This window comes from Daucus carota, chromosome 4 (assembly GCF_001625215.2).
Source record: "Daucus carota subsp. sativus chromosome 4, DH1 v3.0, whole genome shotgun sequence".
NCBI classification, from domain to species: domain Eukaryota; kingdom Viridiplantae; phylum Streptophyta; class Magnoliopsida; order Apiales; family Apiaceae; genus Daucus; species Daucus carota.
The window spans coordinates 563,392-585,454 of record NC_030384.2 but is presented as its reverse complement, the minus strand read 5'-3'; positions in this window follow the sequence as shown (position 1 = coordinate 585,454).

Sequence of the window (22,063 nt, the reverse complement as noted above, 5' to 3'; positions counted from 1 at the left end):
TTCTCAGTATACTCCAAATTCTAATATATTACATTTTACATTGTTATGGAAGTATTTTATAAATAAGATCAGCATATGAAATCTCATCAAAACCTTGGGTATCAAATCCCAGTCTAGATCATTACCAACCTTCTTTGGAGTATCACAGACGCCATGTCCCTTAAAAAATGTTCAAGACTATAGGTTAGAGAATGTAATTTCATATTTGGAATTATAAAATGAAACACCTTGCAGTAAAAAAAACATATCAGCTAATAAAAAAACTTTCACTTGGAGAGAAAGATCTTTCACTACAGAGAATTTAGGAGACCTTACAAGCTGTTTATTAACTAATTTTTGACTCTGGTAGTCCATCGCATCTGAAGTAAGCTCATACTTTCTATGTAACATGAGTATGAAACATTAGTGCGTTTTCGACAACAGCTGCTCAAAGGTACAAAACTATATAAAAAAACAACTTATAAAAATATTGACTGTTACTATCTAATAACCTTTACCCTGCAGTTTTCTAGAGTCATGTAGTGAATTAAAACATGGTTTCTGCAAATCACCATCCACTATAAAAGACCTCTCCATGAGAACTTGTTCAACTCTGTGCAGACAATAATTGTTCCAAGGTAAGAACCTTGGTGTGATTTTATCTGGGAAAAAGCTCTTCCCGATGTAACTATCCAGAAAGAAGTACTAACAAAAAAATAACAGGAGTCATTATCTAAATTATTTAAGTCAACCGTTGTATGATATGAAACATATTTTTTAAAATGCATACCAGCAGGAAAGGTAGCGATCCAGTGTAGAACTTTGTTTCAGGGTTTTGACGCTAATATTTAGTCGACTTCTTCACACAATCAACAACAAACCCACACCAATTATAATCAAAACAACGGTCTAGTTCACAGCATAATCCTAACAACTTTTGTCTGATATATGAATTTGAGGGAGCTTCGAAAAAAAAACATGTCATTAGAGATATAAAGTTCTTTTTGAAATTTTGGTCTACAATGGTTGAATCCCTCACAACAGCATAAACATTTTTCACAGCAACTCTGAAAGCATTCTCACTTCCACTATACTACCTCCTCCATTCCTTTGCCAGTGGTTCACTATTAAAGAATGGTATAGACTTCGGTCCCAGTGGGAACCCAAGAACAGAATGGACATCATTCTAAGAAATTTTGAGAGTTTCACCCTCAACCACTATGCTGCATGAGTCAGAGTCAAAATTGTTTACAATATTGTAAGACAGATATTTAGGATAATTCTGAAGGCGAAAATTCAAAATACTTCCAAACCCTGTCCTGGAAACCCATTCTCTTTGAGAACTACTCAAGTTCCTAATCATGTCACAAAATAATGCTGGACTAAATTTCATGAGAAGTTTACGCCCTTTTCTGACAATCTTATCGGTGTTTTTAACAAAAACAACTGCTTGATCTTCAATATCCTGTGTCTCTTGTTCTCTCACTCCTACAGCCTATATGGACAACATTGTAACGTAAAGTGAAAATGCAATAAATATGTTAAAATGGATGTAGGTAAATAAATGTTTTTTATCGTCCACTCGCTGTTTTTTGCCTTCCTCTTATCACATATCCATATATCATTATCTTTATCAAACAAAGAAAATATAACAGTGTTAGAAGATATAGTTTCCAAGTCTCTATTTTATATAGCAAACAACTATATAATGAGGCACGTGTAGAGTACAAGTAATCATGAATTATGTATATAGGTTAAAAAAATCGCACCAGATAAACATGAATCTATTAGTGTCGTAACATCAACATCAAATCTTTTTTTTCCAGAACAGCCACCTGTGAAAAAGCACAAGCGAAAATGTTGCTAATATGTATATAGATTTTTAAAAGTTAACATTATTTGTTTTAGTGGTTTCAAGTTATCTCACTTGATCTCTTAAAAATTGCCATCAAGCTGTGATGGAATTTTTCAATTCTTTCAGTGGTGAACCAATGCTTTGTCATATGAAATTAATTATAAAAGAATAATCATAACAACAGATTATTGTAATTCAATTAACTGAATATTTTGAAGTTTGAAACCTACAAAGGAAGGATAGTCAGTCATTAAAACGAATGTTAACGGACACATCTTCAAGAACATCGTGATGTAAAACAACACGAAGAACCCACAGCTTTTTGTGTCATTCTGCTATGGTACCTATCAATTTTATAACAAACACTTAGATAGTTTTATTCACTATGCCATAACCAACAGGCAAGAACTATAGTCACCTCAGGCACAAGGAAAGGGATGGTTGTCGGGTTCTTTGCGGAACAGTCTGTACTAGCATACTTGTAAAAGGATTTCAACAGCCTACATTAAAAAGAAATATTCAATCTTCAATGGCAAGTAATCAGACATTTACAAAACCCAAACAAAGTAGTAATTTCTCATAAAAAATTACCCTCTCATAAACTCTTCTACTTTGCTAGAGAAAGATCCTTTTAATGAATCCAGAATTAACATTGTTGGTCGCTCACTTCCACCTCTGACATCATTGTTCGGATTGCATAAGATCACCAAAACCCAATGATTCCTAATTTTTCATTTTTTTTAGTACATATGACTCGTTTTTAAAAACATAAAATAGAACAGGATAAAAACTTTAACACATACCATAGGCATATTGGGAAAAAAACATACTTCCTTCCAAAGAAATCGTCCTTTAACAGTCTTTTAAATACCTTTTCTCTTCCGACATTATCATATTAACTTTTAATTAGTAGCGAATCAACGTATAGACATTGCCCTGCCTTCTCCCCATCCAGTAATGACCACAAACGACTACATAAAAATTTGAGTAAACAATACAATTAGTAAAAATTCTCATCAATTCATTGCATGCAGAACAAAGTTGTGTCAAATCGGAAAGCATACCTTAAGTACAGATCCGCTTGATCATCATTTAGCTTCTCTGGATCAGCTATAAAAACCGAAAATGAACATCAATAAGATTTGCATAATGTCTAACTCTTATGCATAATATGTAATCTTTATTACTACAATACCTATGTCTACCGTATGAGAGATGTGACGGACCCAACATAAATAACCGACTAAAGAATGCATAATACGAAAGATAATTAAACTACGAAATTATAAAATATTAATCTACAAGTCTAAATCCACACTCCCGGAATAACCAGGAATGAGTATGAACAACATCTAAAGTTATTACAAACCCAAATTAAAATCCAAATTAAGTCTAAGTCATTACTACACATTTTAAACCCCAAAAGTTCAAAAGATATTAACTAGGGAACTACAAGTTCCCAACCTGCTCCATCATACGGCGATATGCAATCCCATTGCCTGAGGTGGTCTTACGGGCGGTCTGCTTGAATCGGGCCATTCTCGGGTTTCACTGAAGGGTTATAACAACAACAATATATATATGAGCAAAAAGCTCAGCAAGTGAAAGCAGTATATAAAACAGTTCACAATATGCAATATAATCAAGTGCAAAAGCAACAGTAGATATCACAAGGTAAAATCACAAGTAAAGGTGCAAAGTGAGATAACAAGTTTATTGGAATTGGAAACACACAGCGCTACGAGCATTGAGGGGTGATCAGCCCACACCAAGGTCCGAACCACATAAAGTGATTCAACCAGGGAGGATCCTCGGCACACATTGGCCTTAAACAGACATCAGGCTCCCCGCTACCGATGCTGCAATAATTGACTGGCGCCTGATTCTTAATATATTATTATCCAATTCCTTTTTAAGGTCATATCAATTCAATTCATTTTCAAAAGGGGTATTGATCAAGGACAAGTTATAAGCAAGGGTGTTTTTCAAAATACAAGTGATCTTTCTAAAGTAGGGAATGTTATTAAGATCAGGGTTCCAAAAGAGATAATTCAATTTAATGTGGGGTATCAAGTTCTCATTATTCATCAAGGGACTATTGGAGTATAATCATGTGGGTGTAGGGTGATATTATATGAAAAAGGTAATTCAAGTATTAAGGGTATTATTTGAATCCAAAGTTATGATCATGAGGGGTGATAAGGTAATTCAGTCCTAAGTAAACAGTAATTCAACGTTCACAGGGTATACAATTATCAAGCAAGTATAAAGGAAGAGTTTCACTTGCCTGGATAAAGCTTACTGAACTCTTGTATAGATGCTTCTAGGGGTTCCTTGCCTGGCCTCCTACTTGCACCTATAATTAATAGTATCCTCGTCACTAACTACCCTTTCGTGTATAAATATATACATATATATAAATAAATATATACATATATATAAAATATACACTTAAAATTAATTAAAACAAATAACATATTCATCAAGCAATGCACATAACAAGTAAAGCATGGCATTTAGTTACTTAACTATTATCACTTAGTAATCCTCCAACTATACTTAAATCACTTAAGCAATTAATCAAGTAACACATAAGGTCTAAGACCAATACCTCCTAACTATACTCTACTGACCTCAACTTAACCAATTATTAGTAGGGCACACTTGTGCCCCACCTCCCAAGACTTACAAGTGAAGTGCAACCTAAGTGTCTTACTAGTATGCTTACCTTGGCGACACTTGGGTGCCTTGGTAAAAATAATGCATCTACACTAAGTGAATTGACTTAAACTAACTTTCACTATCTAATATGACTTAAAACTAACTCATGGACTCAATATGAGGTCAAGGCCTCACTGATGACACACTCAAATGCAATGCATCCTAAGTTGGTACTAGAATGTGACTCCATGTGTGACACTTGTGTTCTTTAGTGGAAATGAGGCATCTCCACTTAAGGTATTGACTCTAAACTAATTTCTATAGGTTGGTACAATGCTAAACTAACATTATGAAGTGATGTGACTCAAAGACCTTGCCTATATGGGTCCTTAAAAACTAGTGCACTAAAGTGACCATTCCGCCTAGGCAGTTTAACACCTCTTGGGGGTTTTGGCAAAAACAAGTGTTTCCACCATGTGCCTTGGTGAAATTGTGACTCCTCTGGATACCTAAGACTTAAATCTAATATGTGCCCTTGGAATGAAACTAAGGCCTTGCTCAGGCCTCCTTGGGCCTCCATGCCAAGTTGGCACAGAACAACCTGACCTGCTGTGGGGACTGCCCTGACTTTACCAACTTGTAACTCACTAAACTCACTCAATACACCAATCCAATGACTCAATTAGCTTCCTAAGACTTCCCTAAACTCATATAAATCAAGGCCCTATGAAGGCCTCATCAATGACAAGGTTTTAACCACTCAAGGATACAATTAATCCTAAAATGCCCTGTTCTGTCCTATACTCAAAGATGTGCGTGTGCATCTATGTAAATGATTATTTTTATGACTTCTAAGGCTACTGGAGACTTGTGTACATCAAGTCCCAACTCCAGGAGACTTGGGTCTATGAGGGCCTAAGCATGACACATCCAATTCTCATGGTTTCTAAGGTGTAAAAATCTGCCATGGTGTGTGGGTGTCTCCTTCCACCTTTACTCCCTTCCAAACACCATAAACCAATCAATCAAACCACAAATCCTACTCTACAATATACATACACCTACTGACTAGCTTCTCAAGGGAGTTTACAACAATTATCCATAGTATATATATATATAAACCGAAGCAAAATACAAGGCAAAAACAGAGCAGAATTTTCAGGGAGCATTCATGAGCAAAATTTCGAATGTAACATAATGGTATTCACATAATGGCTACTGATTACTACTAGATATCATCATACACACCATAAACTATCATTTTAGCACTTAGAGCATGGCATGCATTACTCAAAAATCACATACAAAACTCAAATTCATAGCTTTATATTCGGTTTTCACATAACTCAACATGCATTACTATAATCTCTCAAATATAGCTCTAAATCATATTGTAACATCAAGAGAATAGACATGCAAGGGCTGATTATTCACCAAAATCTCACCACAACAATATACCCTTCAAAAATTCAAGAAACAAACTCCCAAAACCATGAAATTTTCGAGTGACCACACACATACATTCGGCTCTTCCTTAGAGTCATGGCCGAATGTGATGAAACATGAGTATGACTTGGTCAAATAGAGGTGTAAACCCATCCAAGATCATCTCAAGTTAATCTTTAGGAGCCACCAAAATAGAGACCCTAAGCTCATAAGAACCAAGGCCCTATTTCGGCTCCAAACTCAACATGCAAACAAAGTTCTAACCTTAAAGTGAAGATACAAGCTTGAGTGATGAAAGTTTTGGCCTCCAAAAGCTTGAAATGGTGAAGAATGAAAAAAAAAATGGTAGAGAGAGGTATAGAGAGAGATTCGGCCGAGAGGGAGATGAGGGAGTAGAGAGAAGTGAGAGAGAGAGGAGAGAAATGAGGGTTTTGGTGGGTGAAAGGGGGTGTGACAAGTGGAGCTATATGCTTGCTTTGACCCCTCTTTTGACTAGAAAAGTGTTAGTGGGGTTGGAAATGTCTAGCTTGTCCTTGGAAGCAATGTATGTGGTGTTTGCATGCAAGGGTAATGTAGACATTTGATAAATAATAAAAGTGTGATTAAAAGAGTATTAAAAGAAAGAGTTTTAGTAAATAAAGTACAAATTTATAAATCATGAAATTAATATCACAAATAATATGAGATTTTAGAAGTTTAATAAAATAGTTTTCAAAAATTTTGGACAAGGAATGAATTTTAAAAGAAATATTACAAGTAGAGCTCTAATATACATATCACCCAAAAATATAAAACACGAATATAATACATATAAAGTCTCGAGAGAAATATATATATATATTCATCGCTATTATACAAGTTAAAGTTATCGGCTACTCGCAGTTATCAAATATCACTAAATTATACCAATCTCTATTATTATTAAACCGGGTAGCGACAACGATCACATTTTTAATATAAAGTCAAAACCGTCGCAACTAGTTATATTATTTAATCGCGTAGCGAGAATTATCCATCAAAAGTCATACAAGTACTTTCTAACTATAATCGAAAGTCACGTAACAATAAACGAGTCAATTTCACATAATTTGGCTATTAAAACACGAAATTTTATATATCACCAAAAATGAAATACTGTAATATATATATATATATATATATATATATATATATATATATATATATATATATATATATAAGTCAAATATTACAGGCGTTACATCCTTCCCCCCTTAAAAGGATTCTGACCCCAGAATCTAAGTAAACAAATGAGGATACTTATCTAACATATCACTTTCTAATTCCCACGTTGATTCTTCAACCTTGGGATTCCTCCACAAAACTCTAACTAAAGGAACTGTCTTATTCCTTAACACCTTATCCTTTCTATCTAGAATGTTAACCGGTTGCTCGATATAAAACAAATCGGGCTCTATTTCAACTGGTTCATTCTCTATGATGCACTTGGTGTCGGGGTTGAACTTCTTAAGCAATGAGACATGGAAAACATTGTGAACGTGCTGCCTTTGAGGCGGTAAGGCTAGTTCGTACGCTACTTTCCCAATTCTGCTTAGAATCTCAAAAGGACCAATAAATCTTGGACTCAGTTTCCCTTTCTTTCCGAATCTTGCTATTCCTTTCCAAGGTGACACTTTCAGCAAAACGGCTTCTCCAATTTCAAACTCAACATCTTTTCTGTGCGGGTCAGCGTACTTTCGTTGCCTATCTTGAGCTGCAATCAATCTGCTTCGAATTACATCTACTGCTTCCTTCGTTTGCTGGATCAATTCTGGACCAATTACTTTCCTTTCTCCAACTTCATCCCAATATATCGGAGATCTACACTTCCTTCCATAAAGAGCTTCGTACGGGGGCATTCCAATGCTGGCATGATAACTGTTATTATACGAAAACTCAACTAAAGGCAAATGCTCGTCCCAATTTCCTTTGAAGTCCAAAGCACAAGACCTTAACATGTCTTCGATAGTTTGAATTGTACGCTCGCTTTGTCCGTCCGTTTGTGGATGATAAGCAGTACTCATCTTCAGTCGGGTTCCCAAATGTTCTTGAAATTGCTTCCAGAATCTAGAGTTAAAACGAGGGTCTCGATCTGACACAATAGATACTGGAACTCCATGACGAGTAACAATCTCTTTCAAATACATGTGAATCAGCTTGTCCATTGAAAATCTCTCGTTGATTGGCAGAAAATGAGCCGACTTGGTCAATCGATCAATGATTACCCATATAGCATCATGATTAGATTTCGTCCTTGGCAATCCAACTATGAAGTCCATTGCAATGTGCTCCCACTTCCATTCTGGTATCTCTAAAGGCTGTATCAATCCACTTGGCTTCTGATGTTCAGCTTTTACTCTTTGACAAGCGTAGCATTTACTGATCCATTGAGCAATTTCCTTCTTCATGTCTGGCCACCAAAAGTTTTGCTTCAAATCTTGGTACATTTTTGTACTTCCGGGGTGAATAGAAAATTCTGAATTGTGAGCATCCTTCAAAATTTCATTCTTCAATTCTTCCACATTTGGTATCCAAATTCTTGATGAAAACCTCAAGATTCCATGATTATCTTTTTGAGTACAAATCTCTTCTCCGGTCAACTCATTCATCTTCTCATTCATCACTTCCTCTTGGCACTTCTTTATCTTTTCCATCAATTCAGGCTGAAAAGTCATGGTACAAATCATTTATGTAGGTGCACTTGGAGCTCGAATTTCAATTCCCATCTTCTCAAATTCCTGTGATAGTTCTTGAGCCATGGTCAGCATATTCAACCTTTCTTTGCAACTTAACGCATCTGCTACTACGTTCGCCTTTCCGGGATGATAGTTAATCGTGCAGTCGTAGTCTTTAATCAATTCCAACCATCTTCGCTGCCTCATGTTCAACTCTTTTTGCGTGAAAATGTACTTCAAGCTTTTGTGATCCGTGAATATTTCACACTTCTCGCCATAAAGATAGTGTCTCCAAAGCTTCAAAGCAAACACAATTGCTGCCAATTCCAAGTCATGAGTCGGATATCTTTGTTCGTGTTGCTTGAGTTGTCTTGACGCGTAGGCTATCACCTTCCCGTGTTGCATTAAGACACAACCTAATCCTTTGTACGACGCATCACTGTAGATAACAAAATCTCCTTGATCATCTGGCAGAGCTAGAACTGGAGCGGTGACTAACTTCTGTTTCAACTCTTGAAAACTCTTTTCACATTTGTCGGTCCATTCAAACTTCTCATTCTTCCGAGTCAATCTTGTCAACGGTACTGCAATCTTTGAGAAATCCTTCACAAACCTTTGATAATATCCGGCCAATCCCATGAAACTTCTCACTTCAGTTGGGGTCTTTGGCCTCTCCCAATTTATTACAGCTTCTATCTTTGTTGGATCCACTCGAATGCCTTCACTTCCTACAATATGCCTTAAAAACTGCAATTCTCGTAGCCAGAATTCACATTTAGAGAACTTTGCATATAACTTCTCCTTCCTTAAAGTTTCCAAAGCTATCCTCAGATGTTCAGCATGTTCTTCTTCACATTTCGAGTATATGAGAATATCGTCGATGAATACAATGACGAACTTGTCCAAATACTTCTTGAATACACGGTTCATCAAATCCATGAAGGCGGCTGGTGCGTTTGTCAATCCGAATGCCATAACTAGAAACTCGTAATGTCCATACCGAGTTCTAAAAGCGGTCTTTGGGATGTCTTCCGGCTTAATCTCCAATTGATAATATCCCGTACGCAAGTCAATCTTCGAAAAGTAAGTTGCTCCTGTGAGTTGATCAAATAAGTCGTCGATTCGAGGCAAAGGATACCTATTCTTGATTGTCAGCTTGTTCAATTCTCTATAGTTGATGCACAATCTCATGCTTCCGTCCTTTTTCTTCACAAAAAGAACTGGAGTTCCCCACGGGGATACACTCGGCCTTATAACTCCTTTGTCTAACAATTCTTGCAATTGCTTGGCCAACTCCTTCATTTCTGCCGGCGCAATTCGATACGGTTGCTTCGAAACTGGTTCTGTGTCGGGTGCTAAGTCAATAGAAAACTCAATTTGACGGTCGGGAGGCAATCCAGGGAGATCAGGAAATACATCAAGAAATTCATTAACTATCGGAATACTTTCTATATTCGGGGTCTCTTTTGATCTATCAATCACATGAGCCAAATAACCTTCACAACCTTGTCTTATCAACTTCTTAGCTTCAATTATCGTCAAAAATGTCTTAGCTTGTTTCTGCCCTTTAAACTCTACTTTCTTGCCTTGAGGAGACTTAAGGATTATCTTCTTCTTCTTATAGTCTATTTGAGCACCATTTTCTGCTACCCAATCCATACCTAGTATGACATCAAATTCTCATAATCGAAAAGGTATAAGGGAAGCAGGAAAACTATAGCCAGAAATCTCTATAGTACACCGGGGGCAAATACTTCTAACAGATACTTGTTCTTGATTAGCAACAATGATAGATAAGGGTTCAGCTAACGGTTCAATTTCACAATTCAACTTGCCAACAAAAGATTCAGATATGAAAGATCTAGTCGCTCCAGAATCAAATAGCACTTTAGCATGGATGTTGTTGACAAAAAGCGTACCTGCCACAACCTCAGAACTCTGAACAGCATCTTTAATATTCATGTTGAATGTCCTTGCTTGAGCCAGATAAGAGGGATGGAAAACAGGAGTTGTAGACTCAAAAACTGGAGTAGAAGGTAATTGTAGAATCGGAGCAGAAGATGTCATTCCTTGATTGTAAGGGGTAGCTGCCAACTGCATCAACTTGTTGGTTCCAGAAGCTTTGCAATCTCTTGACACGTGACCGGTCTTCCCACACTTAAAACATGTAACAGAAGGCTTCGGGTTCTGGCACTCGTTTGCATAATGACCCTTCGAGTTGCACTTGAAACAGACAATATCAGCCTTATTACAATTTCCCGTGTGTTTCTTGTTGCAAAACTTGCATTCTGAATTTGCTTGTTGACTCCTCTGACCACTCGGTCCTTGAACCTTCTTCACATTCCTATTATCACCGTTCTTGAAACCTCAGGGTCCTCCTTGACTCTGAAATCCAAACTTCTTGAAATTCTTCCCTTTTTGGCTCCCTTGAGCCGAACCTTCACCATTATTCCCAAACTTCCTCTTCTTGTTGTCCTTCTCCTTCTGATTCTGATCACTTTCTCCTTCTATTACCATTGCCTTTCGGACCACTTCAGCATATGTGGCCAATTCAAAAGCAGCCACTCTGCTTCGTAGCCAAGGCTTCAATCCTTGTTGAAATCTCTTTGCTCTTTTCTCATCCGTGTCAACATAATCTCCCACGAACCTTGCCAATTCTGTAAATTTCTTCTCATATTCTCCAACAGTCATTCCTTCTTGCTTCAATTCAAAGAACTTTAACTCCATCTGAGTTTGCATTATACCTTGGGAAGTACTTGTCTAAGAAAATCCTCTTGAATCTATCCCAAGCAATAACCTCACCTTCTTCCAAAGCACGAGCTAACTCCCACCAGTAGTTTGCTTCATCTTTCAGAAAATATGACGCATACTCAACCTTCTTATCATCGGTTACAACAGCCAAGGTAAAAGCCTTCTCCATCTCCTTAAGCCAGGATTGAGCTTCAACAGGATCTTGAGTTCCTCGGAACTCGGGTGGTTTCACAGCTTGGAAAGATTTGAAAGTTGTAGGTGGTGGTGGTTCTTGTTGTTGTTGTTGGAGTTGTTGTTGGAGTAGTTGTTGTTGTTGAGCAAGGGTGACAGATTGTTGGTGAAGAAGTTGCATAAGTTGAGCCCAGGTTGGTGGTGGTTCTTCGGTATTTTCATTGTTGGTGTTGCGGGTTCTTCGAGGAGGCATGATTCTGAATTTAGACAAGAAAAGCTTATTCACAGTTCAATATATGCATACAAGTTATATCAAAGGGAAAATATTGGGTACAAAGGTATATTATTCAAGAGTTATTCACATGGTAACGGTTTATTGTTGTTATTATGGCATCATGGTATGTGTGTGTATTATTAGAGTCTAAGGTATCATATTGCAAAGGTATAATTATTCGGTCAAGATCATATTCATGGTATATTGGCATGGTTTAAGCATGATCAAATTCTATAGGGTTTAACATGGCAATTTCTATCTAAGCATGGCATATATATTGACAATACGAGATGAATAGTCAAAGTGCGAATATTAAACATTAGTTCAAATGATAAGTACGGAGCAGTACGAACGGATAATAAAGTGCGAATAAAGTCTTCCCGAAACAATCCGGGGTACAAAGTACGAAATGGAAAGTCAAAGTACGGATAACACGATAACAGAAATAAATAGACTAAGAGATAGTCTAGGGGGATGGTGATGATGCTGGTGAAGCTGGTGGACTGGCAACTGGCTCACGGAGACTGCTAACCACACGGCGGAGCTCGTCAGTAATGGCGGTCAAAGTGATACGGCTCTCACGCTCGCGGTAGGGTGGAATAGCTGCCAAATGGTCCTCGGCCATGAGAATGATCTCCTCGACCCTAGCAATCAAACGGGGACGGTTGCCCTCATCATCAAAGTCCTCACGGTACAGCTGGTCAATCCGGTGCTGGAGAATCGTGTTCTGGCCCTCGAGTCGGTCAGTAAGCCTCACCATCTGCTCGTGAAGCGGGAGCGGAACAGTAGCCGGGAATCCGGGACTAGACGATGACGATGCCTGCCAATAGTTATATATATATTTATACGCAGTTATAGTAAAAAGGGTGGGAAAACTTAAAAGATTCTAACGCCCCAAGTCCCACATGATCTAAGTTCATCTTAACCTCTAAATCCTATCTTATATTCATTTATCATATGTTGTTCAGTGACTCAAACCTGTCGCTCTGATACCAACTGTGACGGACCCAACATAAATAACCGACTAAAGCATGCATAATACGAAAGATAATTAAACTACGAAATTATAAAATATTAATCTACAAGTCTAAATCCACACTCCCGGAATAACCAGGAATGAGTATGAACAACATCTAAACTTATTACAAACCCAAATTAAAATCCAAATTAAGTCTAAGTCATTACTACACATTTTAAACCCCAAAAGTTCAAAAGATATTAACTAGGGAACTACAAGTTCCCAACCTGCTCCATCATACGGTGATATGCAATCCCATTGCCTGAGGTGGTCTTACGGGCGGTCTGCTTGAATCGGGCCATTCTCGGGTTTCATTGAAGGGTTATAACAACAACAATATATATATGAGCAAAAAGCTCAGCAAGTGAAAGCTGTATATAAAACAGTTCACAATATGCAATATAATCAAGTGCAAAAGCAACAGTAGATATCACAAGGTAAAATCACAAGTAAAGGTGCAAAGTGAGATAACAAGTTTATTGGAATTGGAAACACACAGCGCTACGAGCATTGAGGGGTGATCAGCCCACACCAAGCTCCGAACCACATAAAGTGATTCAACCAGGGAGGATCCTCGGCACACAATGGCCATAACCAGACATCAGGCTCCCCGCTATTGATGTTGCAATAATTGACTGGCGCCTCAGTCTTAATATATTATTATCCAATTCCTTTTTAAGGTCATATCAATTCAATTCATTTTCAAAAGGGGTCTTGATCAAGGACAAGTTATAAGCAAGGGTGTTTTTCAAAATACAAGTGATCTTTCTAAAGTAGGGAATGTTATTAAGATCAGGGTTCCAAAAGAGATAATTCAATTTAATGTGGGGTATCAAGTTCTCATTATTCATCAAGGGACTATTGGAGTATAATCATGTGGGTGTAGGGTGATATTATATGAAAAAGGTAATTCAAGTATTAAGGGTATTATTGGAATCCAAAGTTATGATCATGAGGGGTGATAAGGTAATTCAGTCCTAAGTAAACAGTAATTCAATGTTCACAGGGTATACAATTATCAAGCAAGTATAAAGGAAGAGTTTCACTTGCCTGGATAAAGCGAACTGAACTCTTGTATAGATGCTTCTAGGGGTTCCTTGCCTGGCCTCCTACTTGCACCTATAATTAATAGTATCCTCGTCACTAACTACCCTTTCGTGTATAAATATATACATATATATAAATAAATATATACATATATATAAAATATACACTTAAAATTAATTAAAACAAGTAACATATTCATCAAGCAATGCACATAACAAGTAAAGCATGGCATTTAGTTACCTAACTATTATCACTTAGTAATCCTCCAACTATACTTAAATCACTTAAGCAATTAATCAAGTAACACATAAGGTCTAAGACCAATACCTCCTAACTATACTCTACTGACCTCAACTTAACCAATTATTAGTAGGGCACACTTGTGCCCCACCTCCCAAGACTTACAAGTGAAGTGCAACCTAAGTGTCTTACTAGTATGCTTACCTTGGCGACACTTGGGTGCCTTGGTAAAAATAATGCATCTACACTAAGTGAATTGACTTAAACTAACTTGCACTATCTAATATTACTTAAAACTAACTCATGGACTCAATATGAGGTCAAGGCCTCACTGATGACACACTCAAATGCAATGCATCCTAAGTTGGTACTAGAATGTGACTCCATGTGTGACACTTGTGTTCTTTAGTGGAAATGAGGCATCTCCACTTAAGGTATTGACTCTAAACTAATTTCTATATGTTGGTACAATGCTAAACTAACATTATGAAGTGATGTGACTCAAAGACCTTGCCTATATGGGTCCTTAAAAACTAGTGCACTAAAGTGACCATTCCGCCTAGGCAGTTTGACACCTCTTGGGGGTTTTGGCAAAAACAAGTGTTTCCACCATGTGCCTTGGTGAAATTGTGACTCCTCTGGATAACTAAGACTTAAATCTAAGTTGTGCACTTGGAATGACACTAAGGCCTTGCGCAGGCCTCCTTGGGCCTCCATGCCAAGTTGGCACAGAACACCCTGACCTGCTGTGGGGACTGCCCTGACTTTACCAACTTGTAACTCACTAAACTCACTCAATACACCAATCCAATGACTGAACTAGCTTCCTAAGACTTCCCTAAACTCATCTAAATCAAGGCCCTATGAAGGCCTCATCAATGACAAGGTTTTAACCACTCAAGGATACAATTAATCCTAAAATGCCCTGTTCTGTCCTATACTCAAAGATGTGCGTGTGCATCTATGTAAATGACTGTTTTTATGACTTCTAAGGCTACTGGAGACTTGTGTACATCAAGTCCCAACTCCAGGAGACTTGGGCCTATGAGGGCCTAAGCATGACACATCCAATTCTCATGGTTTCTAAGGTGTAAAAATCTGCCATGGTGTGTGTGTGTCTGCTTCCACCTTTACTCCCTTCCAAACACCATAAACCAATCAATCAAACCACAAATCCTACTCTACAATATACATACACCTACTGACTAGCTTCTCAAGGGAGTTTACAACAATTATCCATAGTATATATATATAAACCGAAGCAAAATACAAGGCAAAAACAGAGCAGAATTTTCAGGGAGCATTCATGAGCAAAATTTCGAATGTAACATAATGGTATTCACATAATGGCTACTGATTACTACTAGATATCATCATACACACCATAAACTATCATTTTAGCACTTAGAGCATGGCATGCATTACTCAAAAATCACATACAAAACTCAAATTCATAGCTTTATATTCGGTTTTCACATAACTCAACATGCATTACTATAATCTCTCAAATATAGCTCTAAATCATATTGTAACATCAAGAGAATAGACATGCAAGGGCTGATTATTCACCAAAATCTCACCACAACAATATACCCTTCAAAAATTCAAGAAACAAACTCCCAAAACCATGAAATTTTCGAGTGACCACACACATACATTCGGCTCTTCCTTAGAGTCATGGCCGAATGTGATGAAACATGAGTATGACTTGGTCAAATAGAGGTGTAAACCCATCCAAGATCATCTCAAGTTAATCTTTAGGAGCCACCAAAATAGAGACCCTAAGCTCATAAGAACCAAGGCCCTATTTCGGCTCCAAACTCAACATGCAAACAAAGTTCTAACCTTAAAGTGAAGATACAAGCTTGAGTGATGAAAGTTTTGGCCTCCAAAAGCTTGAAATGGTGAAGAATGAAAAAAAATGGTAGAGAGAGGTATAGAGAGAGATTCGGTCGAGAGGGAGATGAGGGAGTAGAGAGAAGTGAGAGAGAGAGAGGAGAGAAATGAGGGTTTTGGTGGGTGAAAGGGGGTGTGACAAGTGGAGCTATATGCTTGCTTTGACCCCTCTTTTGACTAGAAAAGTGTTAGTGGGGTTGGAAATGTCTAGCTTGTCCTTGGAAGCAATGTATGTGGTGTTTGCATGCAAGGGTAATGTAGACATTTGATAAATAATAAAAGTGTGATTAAAAGAGTATTAAAAGAAAGAGTTTTAGTAAATAAAGTACAAATTTATAAATCATGAAATTAATATCACAAATAATATGAGATTTTAGAAGTTTAATAAAATAGTTTTCAAAAATTTTGGACAAGGAATGAATTTTAAAAGAAATATTACAAGTAGAGCTCTAATATACATATCACCCAAAAATATAAAGCACAAATATAATACATATAAAGTCTCGAGAGAAATATATATATATATATTCATCGCTATTATACAAGTTGAAGTTACCGGCTACTCGCAGTTATCAAATATCACTAAATTATACCAATATCACATTTTTAATATAAAGTCAAAACCGTCGCAACTAGTTATATTATTTAATCGCGTAGCGAGAATTATCCATCAAAAGTCATACAAGTACTTTCTAACTATAATCGAAAGTCACGTAACAATAAACGAGTCAATTTCACATAATTTGGCAATTAAAACACGAAATTTTATATATCACCAAAAATGAAATACTGTATAATATATATATATATAAGTCAAATATTACAGGCGTTACAAGAGAACCGAACCCTCTTCTTCATTCTTTTTGTTGTGAGAACTTTGGTTTTCTGATTGAGCTCTATGTATTTTGGGCAAGAACCCTCTTTCCACCTTTTAGAACATGGCAGTATTACATAAACAGAACCACTTCTAAATGCAATTAATTATGTATGACTGCGCGGTAATAAAAATAATTTGTCTACGTGTCAAGAATGCTAGTGTTAATTGAGTTATATTAGGATATTGTAAGGGTTAGCCCACTTAATCCGAGATTCTTTATACACAGTTTCCAATAATACTCTTTTATCTGTCCTGTCTTAAGAAAACATAGGTAAGTCATAATGTAATTTTTTTTTAATTAGATTCTCTTATGAAGGAAATGGATTCAATATGTATGTTTTTTTTTAAAATCAAATATAATATCTAGTTTTTTGCTATATTCTGATTCGTTTAAAGGTATTCATTTGGTTTTAATATATAGATTTATGTTATTTGTTTTTTTCCATTTGTCAGAACGTTCAACATATTTGTGTTTTTTTTTTGTCAACTACGATTGTACTTCTCAAAACGAGCAAAATTACTCTTTTTCCGATTACAGGAAATCACTACTACAAATAATGCATTAGACACCGGTCAAACGCCGATGTCTGTTAAAAATCCGACCGATATCTTCGTGTGCGATGTTATATGTATGGTAGTTAGACATCGGTCTTAACCCGATGTAAATATCATGTTCAGACATCAGTTTTCTCAAAAATTTTGATGTCTTTTGCTGAAATATTACCAATATATTGCTTTGTTACAACATGAATAATGATTTATTATGAGATTTGGCACCCTTTCAACACATACATCACAGGGCAATATAAACCATATGCATCGTTTTGTTAAAAAATTTGATGTAAAAACTAGATAAGACATCATTAGGAAAACAGGACCGATGTCCATGACCATTTTAACATCGATGTTTATTTAAAGACTAATGTAAATCATATATTCAACACTGCCTTATATATTAGACGATGTTAATGCCCTTTTTAACACCGTTTCTTATTTAAGAGACGATGTAAATGGTTTATTCAATATCGCTTTTTGTATATTAACTGATGTAAAATTACTCTTTAACACCTCCTTATAGCTCTTGATCGATGTAAAATCACATCTTTAACACCGTTTTTAATATAAAAATAGATGTAAAATGGCATCTTTAGTACTAGAAAGTAGAGTTTTAACACCATCATCAAGTTAAGAGCTGATGTAAAAGAATTTTCTAACATCGGTTTGTTACAACCCTTTGATATTAAAGGTTTATAAGACATCGTGTTAAAGATTAAAACTGATTTTAAAAAGTTTTCTAACATCAAATTTTTTAATTTTTTTGATATTAATTTTTTTTTAACATCAGTTTGTAACATACTCATAATGTCTTTAGTTTAAAAAACATCGGTTTAATTTAATATTGTAATGTACTTGTTCGTTTCAACATCACATACAAGGAAAAATGTGATGTCTATGAACTCATTTGACATCGGTTATATGTGAACTAATTGATGTAATTGTCATATCCATTTTTGAAACAAAAATTATACCATGCATGCAGCTTCTACACTCTTGCCAAAAACTAAAAGCACACTCTTGCCAAAACTGAAAGCACAATCTTGCCAATACTACAACAAACAAAACTAACCAGAAGAACAAAAAATCTAAAATTGCAGACACAAAAAATATAACCAATGTACTGAAATTCAATTTCATTTCCAATTACTAACTTCCCAACCAACAAATAATATTCAGCAGTACATACACATCCAAAATAGATACCAACTTCCCAACCAACAACGGTAAGACAATTCCCAAACTACAAAGTGCTAGAGCTGACAACATCCACATAACACCTCCTATATATACCATTTTAATTAATTACCATTCAATATAAGAAATTCAAACTAAATCTTGTCCTCAATAAATTCGAGAGCCTCCATACGGACCACATCCAGCTCCTCCTCTGTGTAACAATTTCGAGACCTGACCGCCCACTGAAAAGAAATAATATAATTATAATTAGAAGTTTAATAATATATTTTCATTTTAAATAAATCAACCTGCATGCAAGGCTATTAAAATAAAAATGCACCTTGGTCATGAAAGACATTTCTTTGTCCATAACAATGTCTCTCATATATCTAAGGACTGCATACCCACATTCAAATCCCCCTGGTTGCTTAGGCGATCCCTTAATTTGAGCAATCGTAGTGATACAAATGTATTAATAAGGTCATCCATAGAAATTAAAATAATTAAAATGAAATATTATAATGCAGATGCATGACTTACCATAAGATAGACTACTTTGGGAGTTCTCTTTGCCCTTCCACTTTGAGCATGGTAACTTGCCAATGCACTACAAAAAGAGATCATGCACTGGATGAGTATTCTTATACAGTTACATATTGAATTGTTCAACTAACAAGCAGAAAAATATAAAATTACTCTATTAGTCCTCGTTCCAAATCTCGAAAACGGGTGTTGTGTGGAAAAGGATTCATAATATAGAGATCGCCATCCCAAATTAAAACCAAAATCCAATGGGCCCTGTTTTTATTATAAAATACAAACTAAGTCAGACTTTAAATATTTAGACTAAAAATTAAAATATAACAACAACAAATATACGTACATATGATTATGTGGCATGAGATATAGTCGAAAATAATTATCCATCAACCGTTTGACACACAACACTTTGAAATTCTTTATTGAGGGTATATGTGGATGCAGGATCCAAAAAGACAAACAAGAGCGCGTCATCCTTCTTCCGGTCCTTATAACATAAATGATGCAAGTACCTACATCATATCGAAAATGGAAATAATTCAGATTGGACAATATGGTTGTCTATTATGCACAGTGAAAAGAATGAACAAATATGAAAAAATTGCTTACGCCATATACGCAGATACTACAGATTGTCCGATCATGTCAAACTCCAACAACGAGATCAAATTCTCTTGCAAAACAAATACTGTTTTCACAGCTCCAAATACATCAGCGCCACATGGAAGTTGTAGGGAAGCCCCGCTCGCTTTCATAAATGTGGACGCATGTTTGTACAGAACATTATATTTCCTCGGCACATTTTTTATTAACTTCACTTTATGAAATGATTGTTGTAGTTTCTTCAGCCCACTATCAAGTGTCTTTGGTTTTCCCTCTTCATTTTTCTTTTCCTACAAATAATTAAGTAATTAACATACAGAAATCAGCATGCATCAAGTAGAGTTTCTAACTATGCATAGAGTAGCTATCCATACCTTCGGAGAAGCTCTTCCAAAGATAATCAACTCCTTAGGCCAAGCAAGTTGAGATCCAACCGCTTCAGAAACTTTCTCTATTTCACCAGGAATTGGTATCGGAACCAATGCATTTGGCTCAATGATTCCGTCCACGGACACACGCATGCATCCAGGAGGCACAGGCACTCCATGCACTGTTTCATTCATTTCTGGATCATCAAAAACGATCCCAAACGCAACCCTTCGTTGTATAGTGTCCACTGCAAGGACACATTGCCCCTAAAGATATATATGTACAAAAATATATTAGAAACTCGCAATATTACCAGCATAAAATACTAATCACAAGTACATATATGTACTAATTAAACACGAGAAAATTATGTAATGATTACAATAATAATTTTTACCGATTTTTTATATGGGGGAAGAGGATCGATTATAGCACAGAATTCATCATCAAGCCCCAATTCTTTCGCAGCATCTGGCTTCTTTGTAGGTTCCGCAACCTGTTTTCCTTCTTCAACAACAGGTTGGCAACTTGATTTAGATGAAAGTGGGGAACCAATATTGGATGCACTTATCATTGCTTTTAGTTCAGCAATCTCCTTCCTCTGTCTCTCTAACTCATCAGACAAGTCTGCCTTCGAGACCCTATTCCTTTCCTGTCTCGGCAAATTAAAGAACAATTTTGGAGTGACAAATCCTCTAACTCCTCTTACCCTACCCGAATGCTCAGGAGTTTCCAGTGCCAAAGTCAACACATCTTTACTCCCAGAGGGTTGAAATTCACCTATTTCCTTCTTCTTTATTAAATCATCCTATCATCAAGAACACAAACTAATAACTATGACCAACAATGATATATTAATAATTTACTTATAATTAAAACTGTTAACAGTATAACTTACAATTTTGCCAACTACTTTGGCTAGGTCTTTGTCATCTATCTCAACATCCTCCTTCACTTTACGAGCCTTCTTGCGATCAGGTATCTCTCCCCGCTCTAATTTTCCTGCCTTAATAAGTTTAAAATTTCAAAATATATTACATAGACCGACACTGTAATATGCAGACCTAATGTATAAATATAAAAAAGATCAAAAAGGTATACCTCTTCTTCCTGCAACCCAACGTATCCCTTCCTTGAAAGACGATGATGATATTTCCGCTTCTTCACCCTCTCGCTCTGATTGGTATGTTTTTGCTGCATAGAATAGAACTACAATATAAAATCTTGTGCTCTGAACAATGTGAATTTGAATTACAGTATTAAGAAGAAAAATTAGAGCGAAATATGTAATTTACCATCCAGCTCTTATCAATCCTAGGTTTCACAAATTTTCTCCAAGCTTCTTTGCCTACAAAAGCATACTTCCTTGGAGGCTTCATCAATTTCTTCTTTTGACCAATATATGGAACAACATATTTGGTTGTTAAAGTGGTTTTGAACTGTCTCCACTTACAACTGGCAGATTTTAGCACCTTATCCTCAAGTTCTGGAACAACTTCGAAGGTATCCTACATGATAACAAAACAGATATAAGTTCCACATGACATTGTAAAATTCCCAAAATTATATACTTGCACATATCTTTTAAGACTGATAAACTGAGTTATTATTTTATACTTTTTATTGAATCAAGTTATTATTTTATACTTAATCAAAGTACTAAAAATGGATGCAGATAAACATATATCACAAGTTATATATTAATTTTCAAGTCAGACAATTTTACATCACTTCCATTGTACAGAGGTATCCAGATTAAAACTCCAGGGTATTTTCTATACTTAAAATCAAAGTACTAAAATGGAATTAAAGAGATGTTTAAATTTCACCTGTACATCGAGCCATAGTTTTTCTTTTAATTCCAAATCGACTTCTGGCCTGCTAGGAATGTCGATTGGAATCATATTCC